Source organism: Salmo salar, chromosome ssa04, assembly GCF_905237065.1.
Source record: "Salmo salar chromosome ssa04, Ssal_v3.1, whole genome shotgun sequence".
Lineage (NCBI taxonomy): Eukaryota > Metazoa > Chordata > Actinopteri > Salmoniformes > Salmonidae > Salmo > Salmo salar.
The window spans coordinates 9031922-9049323 of record NC_059445.1 but is presented as its reverse complement, the minus strand read 5'-3'; the positions used below and the strand labels follow the sequence as shown (position 1 = coordinate 9049323).

The 17402-nt window shown below is 44.2% G+C and overlaps 25 non-coding genes across 25 annotated transcripts; all 25 read right to left on the bottom strand.

Annotated features, from left to right (window-relative positions):
- Nucleotides 1-381: 381 nt before the first annotated feature.
- On the bottom strand, nucleotides 382-453 carry trnae-cuc (transfer RNA glutamic acid (anticodon CUC)). The gene has a single exon. It is a non-coding gene; the product is annotated as a tRNA-Glu (tRNA).
- Nucleotides 454-562: 109 nt separating this feature from the next.
- trnae-cuc (transfer RNA glutamic acid (anticodon CUC)) lies at nucleotides 563-634 on the bottom strand. The gene has a single exon. It is a non-coding gene; the product is annotated as a tRNA-Glu (tRNA).
- A 1153-nt stretch (nucleotides 635-1787) lies between these two features.
- On the bottom strand, nucleotides 1788-1859 carry trnae-cuc (transfer RNA glutamic acid (anticodon CUC)). Its single transcript has one exon. It is a non-coding gene; the product is annotated as a tRNA-Glu (tRNA).
- A 109-nt stretch (nucleotides 1860-1968) lies between these two features.
- On the bottom strand, nucleotides 1969-2041 carry trnae-cuc (transfer RNA glutamic acid (anticodon CUC)). The gene has a single exon. It is a non-coding gene; the product is annotated as a tRNA-Glu (tRNA).
- Nucleotides 2042-3194: 1153 nt separating this feature from the next.
- On the bottom strand, nucleotides 3195-3266 carry trnae-cuc (transfer RNA glutamic acid (anticodon CUC)). The gene has a single exon. It is a non-coding gene; the product is annotated as a tRNA-Glu (tRNA).
- A 109-nt stretch (nucleotides 3267-3375) lies between these two features.
- On the bottom strand, nucleotides 3376-3447 carry trnae-cuc (transfer RNA glutamic acid (anticodon CUC)). Its single transcript has one exon. It is a non-coding gene; the product is annotated as a tRNA-Glu (tRNA).
- Nucleotides 3448-4600: 1153 nt separating this feature from the next.
- On the bottom strand, nucleotides 4601-4672 carry trnae-cuc (transfer RNA glutamic acid (anticodon CUC)). The gene has a single exon. It is a non-coding gene; the product is annotated as a tRNA-Glu (tRNA).
- A 109-nt stretch (nucleotides 4673-4781) lies between these two features.
- trnae-cuc (transfer RNA glutamic acid (anticodon CUC)) lies at nucleotides 4782-4853 on the bottom strand. The gene has a single exon. It is a non-coding gene; the product is annotated as a tRNA-Glu (tRNA).
- Nucleotides 4854-5993: 1140 nt separating this feature from the next.
- trnae-cuc (transfer RNA glutamic acid (anticodon CUC)) lies at nucleotides 5994-6065 on the bottom strand. The gene has a single exon. It is a non-coding gene; the product is annotated as a tRNA-Glu (tRNA).
- Nucleotides 6066-6174: 109 nt separating this feature from the next.
- Nucleotides 6175-6246, bottom strand: trnae-cuc (transfer RNA glutamic acid (anticodon CUC)). Its single transcript has one exon. It is a non-coding gene; the product is annotated as a tRNA-Glu (tRNA).
- A 1153-nt stretch (nucleotides 6247-7399) lies between these two features.
- On the bottom strand, nucleotides 7400-7471 carry trnae-cuc (transfer RNA glutamic acid (anticodon CUC)). Its single transcript has one exon. It is a non-coding gene; the product is annotated as a tRNA-Glu (tRNA).
- A 109-nt stretch (nucleotides 7472-7580) lies between these two features.
- Nucleotides 7581-7652, bottom strand: trnae-cuc (transfer RNA glutamic acid (anticodon CUC)). Its single transcript has one exon. It is a non-coding gene; the product is annotated as a tRNA-Glu (tRNA).
- Nucleotides 7653-8805: 1153 nt separating this feature from the next.
- Nucleotides 8806-8877, bottom strand: trnae-cuc (transfer RNA glutamic acid (anticodon CUC)). The gene has a single exon. It is a non-coding gene; the product is annotated as a tRNA-Glu (tRNA).
- Nucleotides 8878-8986: 109 nt separating this feature from the next.
- trnae-cuc (transfer RNA glutamic acid (anticodon CUC)) lies at nucleotides 8987-9058 on the bottom strand. Its single transcript has one exon. It is a non-coding gene; the product is annotated as a tRNA-Glu (tRNA).
- A 1153-nt stretch (nucleotides 9059-10211) lies between these two features.
- trnae-cuc (transfer RNA glutamic acid (anticodon CUC)) lies at nucleotides 10212-10283 on the bottom strand. Its single transcript has one exon. It is a non-coding gene; the product is annotated as a tRNA-Glu (tRNA).
- A 109-nt stretch (nucleotides 10284-10392) lies between these two features.
- trnae-cuc (transfer RNA glutamic acid (anticodon CUC)) lies at nucleotides 10393-10464 on the bottom strand. The gene has a single exon. It is a non-coding gene; the product is annotated as a tRNA-Glu (tRNA).
- Nucleotides 10465-11617: 1153 nt separating this feature from the next.
- On the bottom strand, nucleotides 11618-11689 carry trnae-cuc (transfer RNA glutamic acid (anticodon CUC)). The gene has a single exon. It is a non-coding gene; the product is annotated as a tRNA-Glu (tRNA).
- Nucleotides 11690-11798: 109 nt separating this feature from the next.
- On the bottom strand, nucleotides 11799-11870 carry trnae-cuc (transfer RNA glutamic acid (anticodon CUC)). The gene has a single exon. It is a non-coding gene; the product is annotated as a tRNA-Glu (tRNA).
- A 1154-nt stretch (nucleotides 11871-13024) lies between these two features.
- trnae-cuc (transfer RNA glutamic acid (anticodon CUC)) lies at nucleotides 13025-13096 on the bottom strand. Its single transcript has one exon. It is a non-coding gene; the product is annotated as a tRNA-Glu (tRNA).
- Nucleotides 13097-13205: 109 nt separating this feature from the next.
- On the bottom strand, nucleotides 13206-13277 carry trnae-cuc (transfer RNA glutamic acid (anticodon CUC)). Its single transcript has one exon. It is a non-coding gene; the product is annotated as a tRNA-Glu (tRNA).
- A 1155-nt stretch (nucleotides 13278-14432) lies between these two features.
- Nucleotides 14433-14505, bottom strand: trnae-cuc (transfer RNA glutamic acid (anticodon CUC)). Its single transcript has one exon. It is a non-coding gene; the product is annotated as a tRNA-Glu (tRNA).
- Nucleotides 14506-14614: 109 nt separating this feature from the next.
- trnae-cuc (transfer RNA glutamic acid (anticodon CUC)) lies at nucleotides 14615-14686 on the bottom strand. The gene has a single exon. It is a non-coding gene; the product is annotated as a tRNA-Glu (tRNA).
- Nucleotides 14687-15839: 1153 nt separating this feature from the next.
- Nucleotides 15840-15912, bottom strand: trnae-cuc (transfer RNA glutamic acid (anticodon CUC)). The gene has a single exon. It is a non-coding gene; the product is annotated as a tRNA-Glu (tRNA).
- A 109-nt stretch (nucleotides 15913-16021) lies between these two features.
- On the bottom strand, nucleotides 16022-16093 carry trnae-cuc (transfer RNA glutamic acid (anticodon CUC)). Its single transcript has one exon. It is a non-coding gene; the product is annotated as a tRNA-Glu (tRNA).
- A 1153-nt stretch (nucleotides 16094-17246) lies between these two features.
- trnae-cuc (transfer RNA glutamic acid (anticodon CUC)) lies at nucleotides 17247-17318 on the bottom strand. The gene has a single exon. It is a non-coding gene; the product is annotated as a tRNA-Glu (tRNA).
- Between the last annotated feature and the right edge of the window lie 84 nt (nucleotides 17319-17402).

The window sequence follows — 17402 nt, the reverse complement described above, 5'->3', positions numbered from 1 at the left end:
GGCCGCTCAGCAAGGAAGAAGCTGCTGCTCCAAAACTGCCATAAAAAAGCCTGACTGCAGTTTGTGGACAAAGATCCTACTTTTTGGAGAAATGTCCTCTGGTCTGATGAAACAAAAATATAACTATTTGGCTATAATGACCATTGTTATGTTTGGAGGCAAAAGGTGGAGGCTTGCAAGCCGAAGAACACCATCCCAACAGTGAAGCACAGGGGTGGCAGCATCATGTTGTGGGGGTGCTTTGCTGCAGGAGGGACTGGTGCACCACTAGAAAACAAGGTAAGGATAATGCAGGGGAAATCAGTTTGCAATTAAAGTGGTACATATGTGCGATTACCTACTAAATTCAGTGTGACAGGTTGCACAAGTAACAAAGACTAGTTCCCTGACCGGGAATCGAACCCGGGCCGCGGCGGTGAGAGCACCGAATCCTAACCACTAGACCATCAGGGAAGGATAACACAAAGCAAATCGGTTCTCAATTTGAAATGCTACATATGTGCGATGTCCGCCCAAATTTTTTGTGACAGGTTGCACAAGTAAAAAGGTCGCAAATGATAAGTTCCCTGACCGGGAATCGAACCCGGGCCGCGGCGGTGAGAGCGCCGAATCCTAACCACTAGACCACCAGGGAAGGATACTTCTGTGCAAATCGGTTTACAATTTGAAATGGTACATACAGTTGAAGTCGGAAGTTTACGTACACTTATGTTGGAGTCATTAAAAGTCGTTTGTCAACCACTCCACACATGTCTTGTTTAACAAACTATAGTTTTGGCAAGTCGGTTAGGACATGTACTTTGTGCATGACACAAGTCATTTTTCCAACAATTGTTTACAGACAGATTATTTCACTTATAATTCACTGTATCACAAATCCAGTGGGTCAGAGGTTTACATACACTAAGTTGGCTGTGCCTTTAAACAGCGTGGAAAATTCCCGAAAATGATGTCATGGCTTTAGAAGCTTCTGATAGGCTAATTGACATCATTTGAGTCAATTGGAGGTGTACCTGTAGATGTATTTCAAGGCCTACCTTTAAACTCGGTGCCTCTTTGCTTGACATCATGGGAAAATCAAAAGAAATCAGCCAAGACCTCAGAAAACAATTGTAGACCTCCACAAGTCTGGTTCATCCTTGGGAGCAATTTCCAAACGCCTGAAGGTACCGAGTTCATCTGTAGAAAAAATGGTACGCAAGTAAAAACACCATGTGACCACGCAGCCGTCATACCGCTCAGGAAGGAGACGCGTTCTGTCTCCTAGAGATGAACGTACTTTGGTGCGAAAAGTGCAAATCAATCCCAGAACAACAGCAAAGGACCTTGTGAAGATGCTGGAGGAAACAGGTCCAAAAGTATCTACATCCACAGTAAAACGAGTCCTATATCGACATAACCTGAAAGGCCGCTCAGCAAGGAAGAAGCTGCTGCTCCAAAACTGCCATAAAAAAGCCTGACTGCAGTTTGTGGACAAAGATCCTACTTTTTGGAGAAATGTCCTCTGGTCTGATGAAACAAAAATATAACTATTTGGCTATAATGACCATTGTTATGTTTGGAGGCAAAAGGTGGAGGCTTGCAAGCCGAAGAACACCATCCCAACAGTGAAGCACAGGGGTGGCAGCATCATGTTGTGGGGGTGCTTTGCTGCAGGAGGGACTGGTGCACCACTAGAAAACAAGGTAAGGATAATGCAGGGGAAATCAGTTTGCAATTAAAGTGGTACATATGTGCGATTACCTACTAAATTCAGTGTGACAGGTTGCACAAGTAACAAAGACTAGTTCCCTGACCGGGAATCGAACCCGGGCCGCGGCGGTGAGAGCACCGAATCCTAACCACTAGACCATCAGGGAAGGATAACCCAAAGCAAATCGGTTCTCAATTTGAAATGCTACATATGTGCGATGTCCGCCCAAATTTTTTGTGACAGGTTGCACAAGTAAAAAGGTCGCAAATGATAAGTTCCCTGACCGGGAATCGAACCCGGGCCGCGGGCGGTGAGAGCGCCAAATCCTAACCACTAGACCACCAGGGAAGGATACTTCTGTGCAAATCGGTTTACAATTTGAAATGGTACATACAGTTGAAGTCGGAAGTTTACGTACACTTATGTTGGAGTCATTAAAAGTCGTTTGTCAACCACTCCACACATGTCTTGTTTAACAAACTATAGTTTTGGCAAGTCGGTTAGGACATGTACTTTGTGCATGACACAAGTCATTTTTCCAACAATTGTTTACAGACAGATTATTTCACTTATAATTCACTGTATCACAAATCCAGTGGGTCAGAGGTTTACATACACTAAGTTGGCTGTGCCTTTAAACAGCGTGGAAAATTCCCGAAAATGATGTCATGGCTTTAGAAGCTTCTGATAGGCTAATTGACATCATTTGAGTCAATTGGAGGTGTACCTGTAGATGTATTTCAAGGCCTACCTTTAAACTCGGTGCCTCTTTGCTTGACATCATGGGAAAATCAAAAGAAATCAGCCAAGACCTCAGAAAACAATTGTAGACCTCCACAAGTCTGGTTCATCCTTGGGAGCAATTTCCAAACGCCTGAAGGTACCGAGTTCATCTGTAGAAAAAATGGTACGCAAGTAAAAACACCATGTGACCACGCAGCCGTCATACCGCTCAGGAAGGAGACGCGTTCTGTCTCCTAGAGATGAACGTACTTTGGTGCGAAAAGTGCAAATCAATCCCAGAACAACAGCAAAGGACCTTGTGAAGATGCTGGAGGAAACAGGTCCAAAAGTATCTACATCCACAGTAAAACGAGTCCTATATCGACATAACCTGAAAGGCCGCTCAGCAAGGAAGAAGCTGCTGCTCCAAAACTGCCATAAAAAAGCCTGACTGCAGTTTGTGGACAAAGATCCTACTTTTTGGAGAAATGTCCTCTGGTCTGATGAAACAAAAATATAACTATTTGGCTATAATGACCATTGTTATGTTTGGAGGCAAAAGGTGGAGGCTTGCAAGCCGAAGAACACCATCCCAACAGTGAAGCACAGGGGTGGCAGCATCATGTTGTGGGGGTGCTTTGCTGCAGGAGGGACTGGTGCACCACTAGAAAACAAGGTAAGGATAATGCAGGGGAAATCAGTTTGCAATTAAAGTGGTACATATGTGCGATTACCTACTAAATTCAGTGTGACAGGTTGCACAAGTAACAAAGACTAGTTCCCTGACCGGGAATCGAACCCGGGCCGCGGCGGTGAGAGCACCGAATCCTAACCACTAGACCATCAGGGAAGGATAACCCAAAGCAAATCGGTTCTCAATTTGAAATGCTACATATGTGCGATGTCCGCCCAAATTTTTTGTGACAGGTTGCACAAGTAAAAAGGTCGCAAATGATAAGTTCCCTGACCGGGAATCGAACCCGGGCCGCGGCGGTGAGAGCGCCGAATCCTAACCACTAGACCACCAGGGAAGGATACTTCTGTGCAAATCGGTTTACAATTTGAAATGGTACATACAGTTGAAGTCGGAAGTTTACGTACACTTATGTTGGAGTCATTAAAAGTCGTTTGTCAACCACTCCACACATGTCTTGTTTAACAAACTATAGTTTTGGCAAGTCGGTTAGGACATGTACTTTGTGCATGACACAAGTCATTTTTCCAACAATTGTTTACAGACAGATTATTTCACTTATAATTCACTGTATCACAAATCCAGTGGGTCAGAGGTTTACATACACTAAGTTGGCTGTGCCTTTAAACAGCGTGGAAAATTCCCGAAAATGATGTCATGGCTTTAGAAGCTTCTGATAGGCTAATTGACATCATTTGAGTCAATTGGAGGTGTACCTGTAGATGTATTTCAAGGCCTACCTTTAAACTCGGTGCCTCTTTGCTTGACATCATGGGAAAATCAAAAGAAATCAGCCAAGACCTCAGAAAACAATTGTAGACCTCCACAAGTCTGGTTCATCCTTGGGAGCAATTTCCAAACGCCTGAAGGTACCGAGTTCATCTGTAGAAAAAATGGTACGCAAGTAAAAACACCATGTGACCACGCAGCCGTCATACCGCTCAGGAAGGAGACGCGTTCTGTCTCCTAGAGATGAACGTACTTTGGTGCGAAAAGTGCAAATCAATCCCAGAACAACAGCAAAGGACCTTGTGAAGATGCTGGAGGAAACAGGTCCAAAAGTATCTACATCCACAGTAAAACGAGTCCTATATCGACATAACCTGAAAGGCCGCTCAGCAAGGAAGAAGCTGCTGCTCCAAAACTGCCATAAAAAAGCCTGACTGCAGTTTGTGGACAAAGATCCTACTTTTTGGAGAAATGTCCTCTGGTCTGATGAAACAAAAATATAACTATTTGGCTATAATGACCATTGTTATGTTTGGAGGCAAAAGGTGGAGGCTTGCAAGCCGAAGAACACCATCCCAACAGTGAAGCACAGGGGTGGCAGCATCATGTTGTGGGGGTGCTTTGCTGCAGGAGGGACTGGTGCACCACTAGAAAACAAGGTAAGGATAATGCAGGGGAAATCAGTTTGCAATTAAAGTGGTACATATGTGCGATTACCTACTAAATTCAGTGTGACAGGTTGCACAAGTAACAAAGACTAGTTCCCTGACCGGGAATCGAACCCGGGCCGCGGCGGTGAGAGCACCGAATCCTAACCACTAGACCATCAGGGAAGGATAACCCAAAGCAAATCGGTTCTCAATTTGAAATGCTACATATGTGCGATGTCCGCCCAAATTTTTTGTGACAGGTTGCACAAGTAAAAAGGTCGCAAATGATAAGTTCCCTGACCGGGAATCGAACCCGGGCCGCGGCGGTGAGAGCGCCAAATCCTAACCACTAGACCACCAGGGAAGGATACTTCTGTGCAAATCGGTTTACAATTTGAAATGGTACATACAGTTGAAGTCGGAAGTTTACGTACACTTATGTTGGAGTCATTAAAAGTCGTTTGTCAACCACTCCACACATGTCTTGTTTAACAAACTATAGTTTTGGCAAGTCGGTTAGGACATGTACTTTGTGCATGACACAAGTCATTTTTCCAACAATTGTTTACAGACAGATTATTTCACTTATAATTCACTGTATCACAAATCCAGTGGGTCAGAGGTTTACATACACTAAGTTGGCTGTGCCTTTAAACAGCGTGGAAAATTCCCGAAAATGATGTCATGGCTTTAGAAGCTTCTGATAGGCTAATTGACATCATTTGAGTCAATTGGAGGTGTACCTGTAGATGTATTTCAAGGCCTACCTTTAAACTCGGTGCCTCTTTGCTTGACATCATGGGAAAATCAAAAGAAATCAGCCAAGACCTCAGAAAACAATTGTAGACCTCCACAAGTCTGGTTCATCCTTGGGAGCAATTTCCAAACGCCTGAAGGTACCGAGTTCATCTGTAGAAAAAATGGTACGCAAGTAAAAACACCATGTGACCACGCAGCCGTCATACCGCTCAGGAAGGAGACGCGTTCTGTCTCCTAGAGATGAACGTACTTTGGTGCGAAAAGTGCAAATCAATCCCAGAACAACAGCAAAGGACCTTGTGAAGATGCTGGAGGAAACAGGTCCAAAAGTATCTACATCCACAGTAAAACGAGTCCTATATCGACATAACCTGAAAGGCCGCTCAGCAAGGAAGAAGCTGCTGCTCCAAAACTGCCATAAAAAAGCCTGACTGCAGTTTGTGGACAAAGATCCTACTTTTTGGAGAAATGTCCTCTGGTCTGATGAAACAAAAATATAACTATTTGGCCATAATGACCATTGTTATGTTTGGAGGCTTGCAAGCCGAAGAACACCATCCCAACAGTGAAGCACAGGGGTGGCAGCATCATGTTGTGGGGGTGCTTTGCTGCAGGAGGGACTGGTGCACCACTAGAAAACAAGGTAAGGACAATGCAGGGGAAATCAGTTTGCAATTAAAGTGGTACATATGTGCGATTACCTACTAAATTCAGTGTGACAGGTTGCACAAGTAACAAAGACTAGTTCCCTGACCGGGAATCGAACCCGGGCTGCAGCGGTGAGAGCACCGAATCCTAACCACTAGACCATCAGGGAAGGATAACCCAAAGCAAATCGGTTCTCAATTTGAAATGCTACATATGTGCGATGTCCGCCCAAATTTTTTGTGACAGGTTGCACAAGTAAAAAGGTTGCAAATGATAAGTTCCCTGACCGGGAATCGAACCCGGGCCGCGGCGGTGAGAGCGCCAAATCATAACCACTAGACCACCAGGGAAGGATACTTCTGTGCAATTCGGTTTACAATTTGAAATGGTACATACAGTTGAAGTCGGAAGTTTACGTACACTTATGTTGGAGTCATTAAAAGTCGTTTGTCAACCACTCCACACATGTCTTGTTTAACAAACTATAGTTTTGGCAAGTCGGTTAGGACATGTACTTTGTGCATGACACAAGTCATTTTTCCAACAATTGTTTACAGACAGATTATTTCACTTATAATTCACTGTATCACAAATCCAGTGGGTCAGAGGTTTACATACACTAAGTTGGCTGTGCCTTTAAACAGCGTGGAAAATTCCCGAAAATGATGTCATGGCTTTAGAAGCTTCTGATAGGCTAATTGACATCATTTGAGTCAATTGGAGGTGTACCTGTAGATGTATTTCAAGGCCTACCTTTAAACTCGGTGCCTCTTTGCTTGACATCATGGGAAAATCAAAAGAAATCAGCCAAGACCTCAGAAAACAATTGTAGACCTCCACAAGTCTGGTTCATCCTTGGGAGCAATTTCCAAACGCCTGAAGGTACCGAGTTCATCTGTAGAAAAAATGGTACGCAAGTAAAAACACCATGTGACCACGCAGCCGTCATACCGCTCAGGAAGGAGACGCGTTCTGTCTCCTAGAGATGAACGTACTTTGGTGCGAAAAGTGCAAATCAATCCCAGAACAACAGCAAAGGACCTTGTGAAGATGCTGGAGGAAACAGGTCCAAAAGTATCTACATCCACAGTAAAACGAGTCCTATATCGACATAACCTGAAAGGCCGCTCAGCAAGGAAGAAGCTGCTGCTCCAAAACTGCCATAAAAAAGCCTGACTGCAGTTTGTGGACAAAGATCCTACTTTTTGGAGAAATGTCCTCTGGTCTGATGAAACAAAAATATAACTATTTGGCTATAATGACAATTGTTATGTTTGGAGGCAAAAGGTGGAGGCTTGCAAGCCGAAGAACACCATCCCAACAGTGAAGCACAGGGGTGGCAGCATCATGTTGTGGGGGTGCTTTGCTGCAGGAGGGACTGGTGCACCACTAGAAAACAAGGTAAGGATAATGCAGGGGAAATCAGTTTGCAATTAAAGTGGTACATATGTGCGATTACCTACTAAATTCAGTGTGACAGGTTGCACAAGTAACAAAGACTAGTTCCCTGACCGGGAATCGAACCCGGGCCGCGGCGGTGAGAGCACCGAATCCTAACCACTAGACCATCAGGGAAGGATAACCCAAAGCAAATCGGTTCTCAATTTGAAATGCTACATATGTGCGATGTCCGCCCAAATTTTTTGTGACAGGTTGCACAAGTAAAAAGGTCGCAAATGATAAGTTCCCTGACCGGGAATCGAACCCGGGCCGCGGCGGTGAGAGCGCCGAATCCTAACCACTAGACCACCAGGGAAGGATACTTCTGTGCAAATCGGTTTACAATTTGAAATGGTACATACAGTTGAAGTCGGAAGTTTACGTACACTTATGTTGGAGTCATTAAAAGTCGTTTGTCAACCACTCCACACATGTCTTGTTTAACAAACTATAGTTTTGGCAAGTCGGTTAGGACATGTACTTTGTGCATGACACAAGTCATTTTTCCAACAATTGTTTACAGACAGATTATTTCACTTATAATTCACTGTATCACAAATCCAGTGGGTCAGAGGTTTACATACACTAAGTTGGCTGTGCCTTTAAACAGCGTGGAAAATTCCCGAAAATGATGTCATGGCTTTAGAAGCTTCTGATAGGCTAATTGACATCATTTGAGTCAATTGGAGGTGTACCTGTAGATGTATTTCAAGGCCTACCTTTAAACTCGGTGCCTCTTTGCTTGACATCATGGGAAAATCAAAAGAAATCAGCCAAGACCTCAGAAAACAATTGTAGACCTCCACAAGTCTGGTTCATCCTTGGGAGCAATTTCCAAACGCCTGAAGGTACCGAGTTCATCTGTAGAAAAAATGGTACGCAAGTAAAAACACCATGTGACCACGCAGCCGTCATACCGCTCAGGAAGGAGACGCGTTCTGTCTCCTAGAGATGAACGTACTTTGGTGCGAAAAGTGCAAATCAATCCCAGAACAACAGCAAAGGACCTTGTGAAGATGCTGGAGGAAACAGGTCCAAAAGTATCTACATCCACAGTAAAACGAGTCCTATATCGACATAACCTGAAAGGCCGCTCAGCAAGGAAGAAGCTGCTGCTCCAAAACTGCCATAAAAAAGCCTGACTGCAGTTTGTGGACAAAGATCCTACTTTTTGGAGAAATGTCCTCTGGTCTGATGAAACAAAAATATAACTATTTGGCTATAATGACAATTGTTATGTTTGGAGGCAAAAGGTGGAGGCTTGCAAGCCGAAGAACACCATCCCAACAGTGAAGCACAGGGGTGGCAGCATCATGTTGTGGGGGTGCTTTGCTGCAGGAGGGACTGGTGCACCACTAGAAAACAAGGTAAGGACAATGCAGGGGAAATCAGTTTGAAATTAAAGTGGTACATATGTGCGATTACCTACTAAATTCAGTGTGACAGGTTGCACAAGTAACAAAGACTAGTTCCCTGACCGGGAATCGAACCCGGGCTGCAGCGGTGAGAGCACCGAATCCTAACCACTAGACCATCAGGGAAGGATAACCCAAAGCAAATCGGTTCTCAATTTGAAATGCTACATATGTGCGATGTCCGCCCAAATTTTTTGTGACAGGTTGCACAAGTAAAAAGGTTGCAAATGATAAGTTCCCTGACCGGGAATCGAACCCGGGCCGCGGCGGTGAGAGCGCCGAATCCTAACCACTAGACCACCAGGGAAGGATACTTCTGTGCAATTCGGTTTACAATTTGAAATGGTACATACAGTTGAAGTCGGAAGTTTACGTACACTTATGTTGGAGTCATTAAAAGTCGTTTGTCAACCACTCCACACATGTCTTGTTTAACAAACTATAGTTTTGGCAAGTCGGTTAGGACATGTACTTTGTGCATGACACATGTCATTTTTCCAACAATTGTTTACAGACAGATTATTTCACTTATAATTCACTGTATCACAAATCCAGTGGGTCAGAGGTTTACATACACTAAGTTGGCTGTGCCTTTAAACAGCGTGGAAAATTCCCGAAAATGATGTCATGGCTTTAGAAGCTTCTGATAGGCTAATTGACATCATTTGAGTCAATTGGAGGTGTACCTGTAGATGTATTTCAAGGCCTACCTTTAAACTCGGTGCCTCTTTGCTTGACATCATGGGAAAATCAAAAGAAATCAGCCAAGACCTCAGAAAACAATTGTAGACCTCCACAAGTCTGGTTCATCCTTGGGAGCAATTTCCAAACGCCTGAAGGTACCGAGTTCATCTGTAGAAAAAATGGTACGCAAGTAAAAACACCATGTGACCACGCAGCCGTCATACCGCTCAGGAAGGAGACGCGTTCTGTCTCCTAGAGATGAACGTACTTTGGTGCGAAAAGTGCAAATCAATCCCAGAACAACAGCAAAGGACCTTGTGAAGATGCTGGAGGAAACAGGTCCAAAAGTATCTACATCCACAGTAAAACGAGTCCTATATCGACATAACCTGAAAGGCCGCTCAGCAAGGAAGAAGCTGCTGCTCCAAAACTGCCATAAAAAAGCCTGACTGCAGTTTGTGGACAAAGATCCTACTTTTTGGAGAAATGTCCTCTGGTCTGATGAAACAAAAATATAACTATTTGGCTATAATGACCATTGTTATGTTTGGAGGCAAAAGGTGGAGGCTTGCAAGCCGAAGAACACCATCCCAACAGTGAAGCACAGGGGTGGCAGCATCATGTTGTGGGGGTGCTTTGCTGCAGGAGGGACTGGTGCACCACTAGAAAACAAGGTAAGGATAATGCAGGGGAAATCAGTTTGCAATTAAAGTGGTACATATGTGCGATTACCTACTAAATTCAGTGTGACAGGTTGCACAAGTAACAAAGACTAGTTCCCTGACCGGGAATCGAACCCGGGCCGCGGCGGTGAGAGCACCGAATCCTAACCACTAGACCATCAGGGAAGGATAACACAAAGCAAATCGGTTCTCAATTTGAAATGCTACATATGTGCGATGTCCGCCCAAATTTTTTGTGACAGGTTGCACAAGTAAAAAGGTCGCAAATGATAAGTTCCCTGACCGGGAATCGAACCCGGGCCGCGGCGGTGAGAGCGCCGAATCCTAACCACTAGACCACCAGGGAAGGATACTTCTGTGCAAATCGGTTTACAATTTGAAATGGTACATACAGTTGAAGTCGGAAGTTTACGTACACTTATGTTGGAGTCATTAAAAGTCGTTTGTCAACCACTCCACACATGTCTTGTTTAACAAACTATAGTTTTGGCAAGTCGGTTAGGACATGTACTTTGTGCATGACACAAGTCATTTTTCCAACAATTGTTTACAGACAGATTATTTCACTTATAATTCACTGTATCACAAATCCAGTGGGTCAGAGGTTTACATACACTAAGTTGGCTGTGCCTTTAAACAGCGTGGAAAATTCCCGAAAATGATGTCATGGCTTTAGAAGCTTCTGATAGGCTAATTGACATCATTTGAGTCAATTGGAGGTGTACCTGTAGATGTATTTCAAGGCCTACCTTTAAACTCGGTGCCTCTTTGCTTGACATCATGGGAAAATCAAAAGAAATCAGCCAAGACCTCAGAAAACAATTGTAGACCTCCACAAGTCTGGTTCATCCTTGGGAGCAATTTCCAAACGCCTGAAGGTACCGAGTTCATCTGTAGAAAAAATGGTACGCAAGTAAAAACACCATGTGACCACGCAGCCGTCATACCGCTCAGGAAGGAGACGCGTTCTGTCTCCTAGAGATGAACGTACTTTGGTGCGAAAAGTGCAAATCAATCCCAGAACAACAGCAAAGGACCTTGTGAAGATGCTGGAGGAAACAGGTCCAAAAGTATCTACATCCACAGTAAAACGAGTCCTATATCGACATAACCTGAAAGGCCGCTCAGCAAGGAAGAAGCTGCTGCTCCAAAACTGCCATAAAAAAGCCTGACTGCAGTTTGTGGACAAAGATCCTACTTTTTGGAGAAATGTCCTCTGGTCTGATGAAACAAAAATATAACTATTTGGCTATAATGACCATTGTTATGTTTGGAGGCAAAAGGTGGAGGCTTGCAAGCCGAAGAACACCATCCCAACAGTGAAGCACAGGGGTGGCAGCATCATGTTGTGGGGGTGCTTTGCTGCAGGAGGGACTGGTGCACCACTAGAAAACAAGGTAAGGATAATGCAGGGGAAATCAGTTTGCAATTAAAGTGGTACATATGTGCGATTACCTACTAAATTCAGTGTGACAGGTTGCACAAGTAACAAAGACTAGTTCCCTGACCGGGAATCGAACCCGGGCCGCGGCGGTGAGAGCACCGAATCCTAACCACTAGACCATCAGGGAAGGATAACACAAAGCAAATCGGTTCTCAATTTGAAATGCTACATATGTGCGATGTCCGCCCAAATTTTTTGTGACAGGTTGCACAAGTAAAAAGGTCGCAAATGATAATTTCCCTCACCGGGAATCGAACCCGGGCCGCGGCGGTGAGAGCGACAAATCCTAACCACTAGACCACCAGGGAAGGATACTTCTGTGCAAATCGGTTTACAATTTGAAATGGTACATACAGTTGAAGTCGGAAGTTTACGTACACTTATGTTGGAGTCATTAAAAGTCGTTTGTCAACCACTCCACACATGTCTTGTTTAACAAACTATAGTTTTGGCAAGTCGGTTAGGACATGTACTTTGTGCATGACACAAGTCATTTTTCCAACAATTGTTTACAGACAGATTATTTCACTTATAATTCACTGTATCACAAATCCAGTGGGTCAGAGGTTTACATACACTAAGTTGGCTGTGCCTTTAAACAGCGTGGAAAATTCCCGAAAATGATGTCATGGCTTTAGAAGCTTCTGATAGGCTAATTGACATCATTTGAGTCAATTGGAGGTGTACCTGTAGATGTATTTCAAGGCCTACCTTTAAACTCGGTGCCTCTTTGCTTGACATCATGGGAAAATCAAAAGAAATCAGCCAAGACCTCAGAAAACAATTGTAGACCTCCACAAGTCTGGTTCATCCTTGGGAGCAATTTCCAAACGCCTGAAGGTACCGAGTTCATCTGTAGAAAAAATGGTACGCAAGTAAAAACACCATGTGACCACGCAGCCGTCATACCGCTCAGGAAGGAGACGCGTTCTGTCTCCTAGAGATGAACGTACTTTGGTGCGAAAAGTGCAAATCAATCCCAGAACAACAGCAAAGGACCTTGTGAAGATGCTGGAGGAAACAGGTCCAAAAGTATCTACATCCACAGTAAAACGAGTCCTATATCGACATAACCTGAAAGGCCGCTCAGCAAGGAAGAAGCTGCTGCTCCAAAACTGCCATAAAAAAGCCTGACTGCAGTTTGTGGACAAAGATCCTACTTTTTGGAGAAATGTCCTCTGGTCTGATGAAACAAAAATATAACTATTTGGCTATAATGACCATTGTTATGTTTGGAGGCAAAAGGTGGAGGCTTGCAAGCCGAAGAACACCATCCCAACCGTGAAGCACAGGGGTGGCAGCATCATGTTGTGGGGGGTGCTTTGCTGCAGGAGGGACTGGTGCACCACTAGAAAACAAGGTAAGGATAATGCAGGGGAAATCAGTTTGCAATTAAAGTGGTACATATGTGCGATTACCTACTAAATTCAGTGTGACAGGTTGCACAAGTAACAAAGACTAGTTCCCTGACCGGGAATCGAACCCGGGCCGCGGCGGTGAGAGCACCGAATCCTAACCACTAGACCATCAGGGAAGGATAACACAAAGCAAATCGGTTCTCAATTTGAAATGCTACATATGTGCGATGTCCGCCCAAATTTTTTGTGACAGGTTGCACAAGTAAAAAGGTCGCAAATGATAATTTCCCTCACCGGGAATCGAACCCGGGCCGCGGCGGTGAGAGCGACAAATCCTAACCACTAGACCACCAGGGAAGGATACTTCTGTGCAAATCGGTTTACAATTTGAAATGGTACATACAGTTGAAGTCGGAAGTTTACGTACACTTATGTTGGAGTCATTAAAAGTCGTTTGTCAACCACTCCACACATGTCTTGTTTAACAAACTATAGTTTTGGCAAGTCGGTTAGGACATGTACTTTGTGCATGACACAAGTCATTTTTCCAACAATTGTTTACAGACAGATTATTTCACTTATAATTCACTGTATCACAAATCCAGTGGGTCAGAGGTTTACATACACTAAGTTGGCTGTGCCTTTAAACAGCGTGGAAAATTCCCGAAAATGATGTCATGGCTTTAGAAGCTTCTGATAGGCTAATTGACATCATTTGAGTCAATTGGAGGTGTACCTGTAGATGTATTTCAAGGCCTACCTTTAAACTCGGTGCCTCTTTGCTTGACATCATGGGAAAATCAAAAGAAATCAGCCAAGACCTCAGAAAACAATTGTAGACCTCCACAAGTCTGGTTCATCCTTGGGAGCAATTTCCAAACGCCTGAAGGTACCGAGTTCATCTGTAGAAAAAATGGTACGCAAGTAAAAACACCATGTGACCACGCAGCCGTCATACCGCTCAGGAAGGAGACGCGCGTTCTGTCTCCTAGAGATGAACGTACTTTGGTGCGAAAAGTGCAAATCAATCCCAGAACAACAGCAAAGGACCTTGTGAAGATGCTGGAGGAAACAGGTCCAAAAGTATCTACATCCACAGTAAAACGAGTCCTATATCGACATAACCTGAAAGGCCGCTCAGCAAGGAAGAAGCTGCTGCTCCAAAACTGCCATAAAAAAGCCTGACTGCAGTTTGTGGACAAAGATCCTACTTTTTGGAGAAATGTCCTCTGGTCTGATGAAACAAAAATATAACTATTTGGCCATAATGACCATTGTTATGTTTGGAGGCAAAAGGTGGAGGCTTGCAAGCCGAAGAACACCATCCCAACCGTGAAGCACAGGGGTGGCAGCATCATGTTGTGGGGGTGCTTTGCTGCAGGAGGGACTGGTGCACCACTAGAAAACAAGGTAAGGATAATGCAGGGGAAATCAGTTTGCAATTAAAGTGGTACATATGTGCGATTACCTACTAAATTCAGTGTGACAGGTTGCACAAGTAACAAAGACTAGTTCCCTGACCGGGAATCGAACCCGGGCCGCGGCGGTGAGAGCAACCGAATCCTAACCACTAGACCATCAGGGAAGGATAACACAAAGCAAATCGGTTCTCAATTTGAAATGCTACATATGTGCGATGTCCGCCCAAATTTTTTGTGACAGGTTGCACAAGTAAAAAGGTCGCAAATGATAAGTTCCCTGACCGGGAATCGAACCCGGGCCGCGGCGGTGAGAGCGCCAAATCCTAACCACTAGACCACCAGGGAAGGATACTTCTGTGCAAATCGGTTTACAATTTGAAATGGTACATACAGTTGAAGTCGGAAGTTTACGTACACTTATGTTGGAGTCATTAAAAGTCGTTTGTCAACCACTCCACACATGTCTTGTTTAACAAACTATAGTTTTGGCAAGTCGGTTAGGACATGTACTTTGTGCATGACACAAGTCATTTTTCCAACAATTGTTTACAGACAGATTATTTCACTTATAATTCACTGTATCACAAATCCAGTGGGTCAGAGGTTTACATACACTAAGTTGGCTGTGCCTTTAAACAGCGTGGAAAATTCCCGAAAATGATGTCATGGCTTTAGAAGCTTCTGATAGGCTAATTGACATCATTTGAGTCAATTGGAGGTGTACCTGTAGATGTATTTCAAGGCCTACCTTTAAACTCGGTGCCTCTTTGCTTGACATCATGGGAAAATCAAAAGAAATCAGCCAAGACCTCAGAAAACAATTGTAGACCTCCACAAGTCTGGTTCATCCTTGGGAGCAATTTCCAAACGCCTGAAGGTACCGAGTTCATCTGTAGAAAAAATGGTACGCAAGTAAAAACACCATGTGACCACGCAGCCGTCATACCGCTCAGGAAGGAGACGCGTTCTGTCTCCTAGAGATGAACGTACTTTGGTGCGAAAAGTGCAAATCAATCCCAGAACAACAGCAAAGGACCTTGTGAAGATGCTGGAGGAAACAGGTCCAAAAGTATCTACATCCACAGTAAAACGAGTCCTATATCGACATAACCTGAAAGGCCGCTCAGCAAGGAAGAAGCTGCTGCTCCAAAACTGCCATAAAAAAGCCTGACTGCAGTTTGTGGACAAAGATCCTACTTTTTGGAGAAATGTCCTCTGGTCTGATGAAACAAAAATATAACTATTTGGCCATAATGACCATTGTTATGTTTGGAGGCAAAAGGTGGAGGCTTGCAAGCCGAAGAACACCATCCCAACCGTGAAGCACAGGGGTGGCAGCATCATGTTGTGGGGGTGCTTTGCTGCAGGAGGGACTGGTGCACCACTAGAAAACAAGGTAAGGATAATGCAGGGGAAATCAGTTTGCAATTAAAGTGGTACATATGTGCGATTACCTACTAAATTCAGTGTGACAGGTTGCACAAGTAACAAAGACTAGTTCCCTGACCGGGAATCGAACCCGGGCCGCGGCGGTGAGAGCAACCGAATCCTAACCACTAGACCATCAGGGAAGGATAACCCAAAGCAAATCGGTTCTCAATTTGAAATGCTACATATGTGCGATGTCCGCCCAAATTTTTTGTGACAGGTTGCACAAGTAAAAAGGTCGCAAATGATAAGTTCCCTGACCGGGAATCGAACCCGGGCCGCGGCGGTGAGAGCGCCAAATCCTAACCACTAGACCACCAGGGAAGGATACTTTTGTGCAAATCGGTTTACAATTTGAAATGGTACATACAGTTGAAGTCGGAAGTTTACGTACACTTATGTTGGAGTCATTAAAAGTCGTTTGTCAACCACTCCACACATGTCTTGTTTAACAAACTATAGTTTTGGCAAGTCGGTTAGGACATGTACTTTGTGCATGACACAAGTCATTTTTCCAACAATTGTTTACAGACAGATTATTTCACTTATAATTCACTGTATCACAAATCCAGTGGGTCAGAGGTTTACATACACTAAGTTGGCTGTGCCTTTAAACAGCGTGGAAAATTCCCGAAAATGATGTCATGGCTTTAGAAGCTTCTGATAGGCTAATTGACATCATTTGAGTCAATTGGAGGTGTACCTGTAGATGTATTTCAAGGCCTACCTTTAAACTCGGTGCCTCTTTGCTTGACATCATGGGAAAATCAAAAGAAATCAGCCAAGACCTCAGAAAACAATTGTAGACCTCCACAAGTCTGGTTCATCCTTGGGAGCAATTTCCAAACGCCTGAAGGTACCGAGTTCATCTGTAGAAAAAATGGTACGCAAGTAAAAACACCATGTGACCACGCAGCCGTCATACCGCTCAGGAAGGAGACGCGTTCTGTCTCCTAGAGATGAACGTACTTTGGTGCGAAAAGTGCAAATCAATCCCAGAACAACAGCAAAGGACCTTGTGAAGATGCTGGAGGAAACAGGTCCAAAAGTATCTACATCCACAGTAAAACGAGTCCTATATCGACATAACCTGAAAGGCCGCTCAGCAAGGAAGAAGCTGCTGCTCCAAAACTGCCATAAAAAAGCCTGACTGCAGTTTGTGGACAAAGATCCTACTTTTTGGAGAAATGTCCTCTGGTCTGATGAAACAAAAATATAACTATTTGGCCATAATGACCATTGTTATGTTTGGAGGCAAAAGGTGGAGGCTTGCAAGCCGAAGAACACCATCCCAACCGTGAAGCACAGGGGTGGCAGCATCATGTTGTGGGGGTGCTTTGCTGCAGGAGGGACTGGTGCACCACTAGAAAACAAGGTAAGGATAATGCAGGGGAAATCAGTTTGCAATTAAAGTGGTACATATGTGCGATTACCTACTAAATTCAGTGTGACAGGTTGCACAAGTAACAAAGACTAGTTCCCTGACCGGGAATCGAACCCGGGCCGCGGCGGTGAGAGCACCGAATCCTAACCACTAGACCATCAGGGAAGGATAACCCAAAGCAAATCGGTTCTCAATTTGAAATGCTACATATGTGCGATGTCCGCCCAAATTTTTTGTGACAGGTTGCAC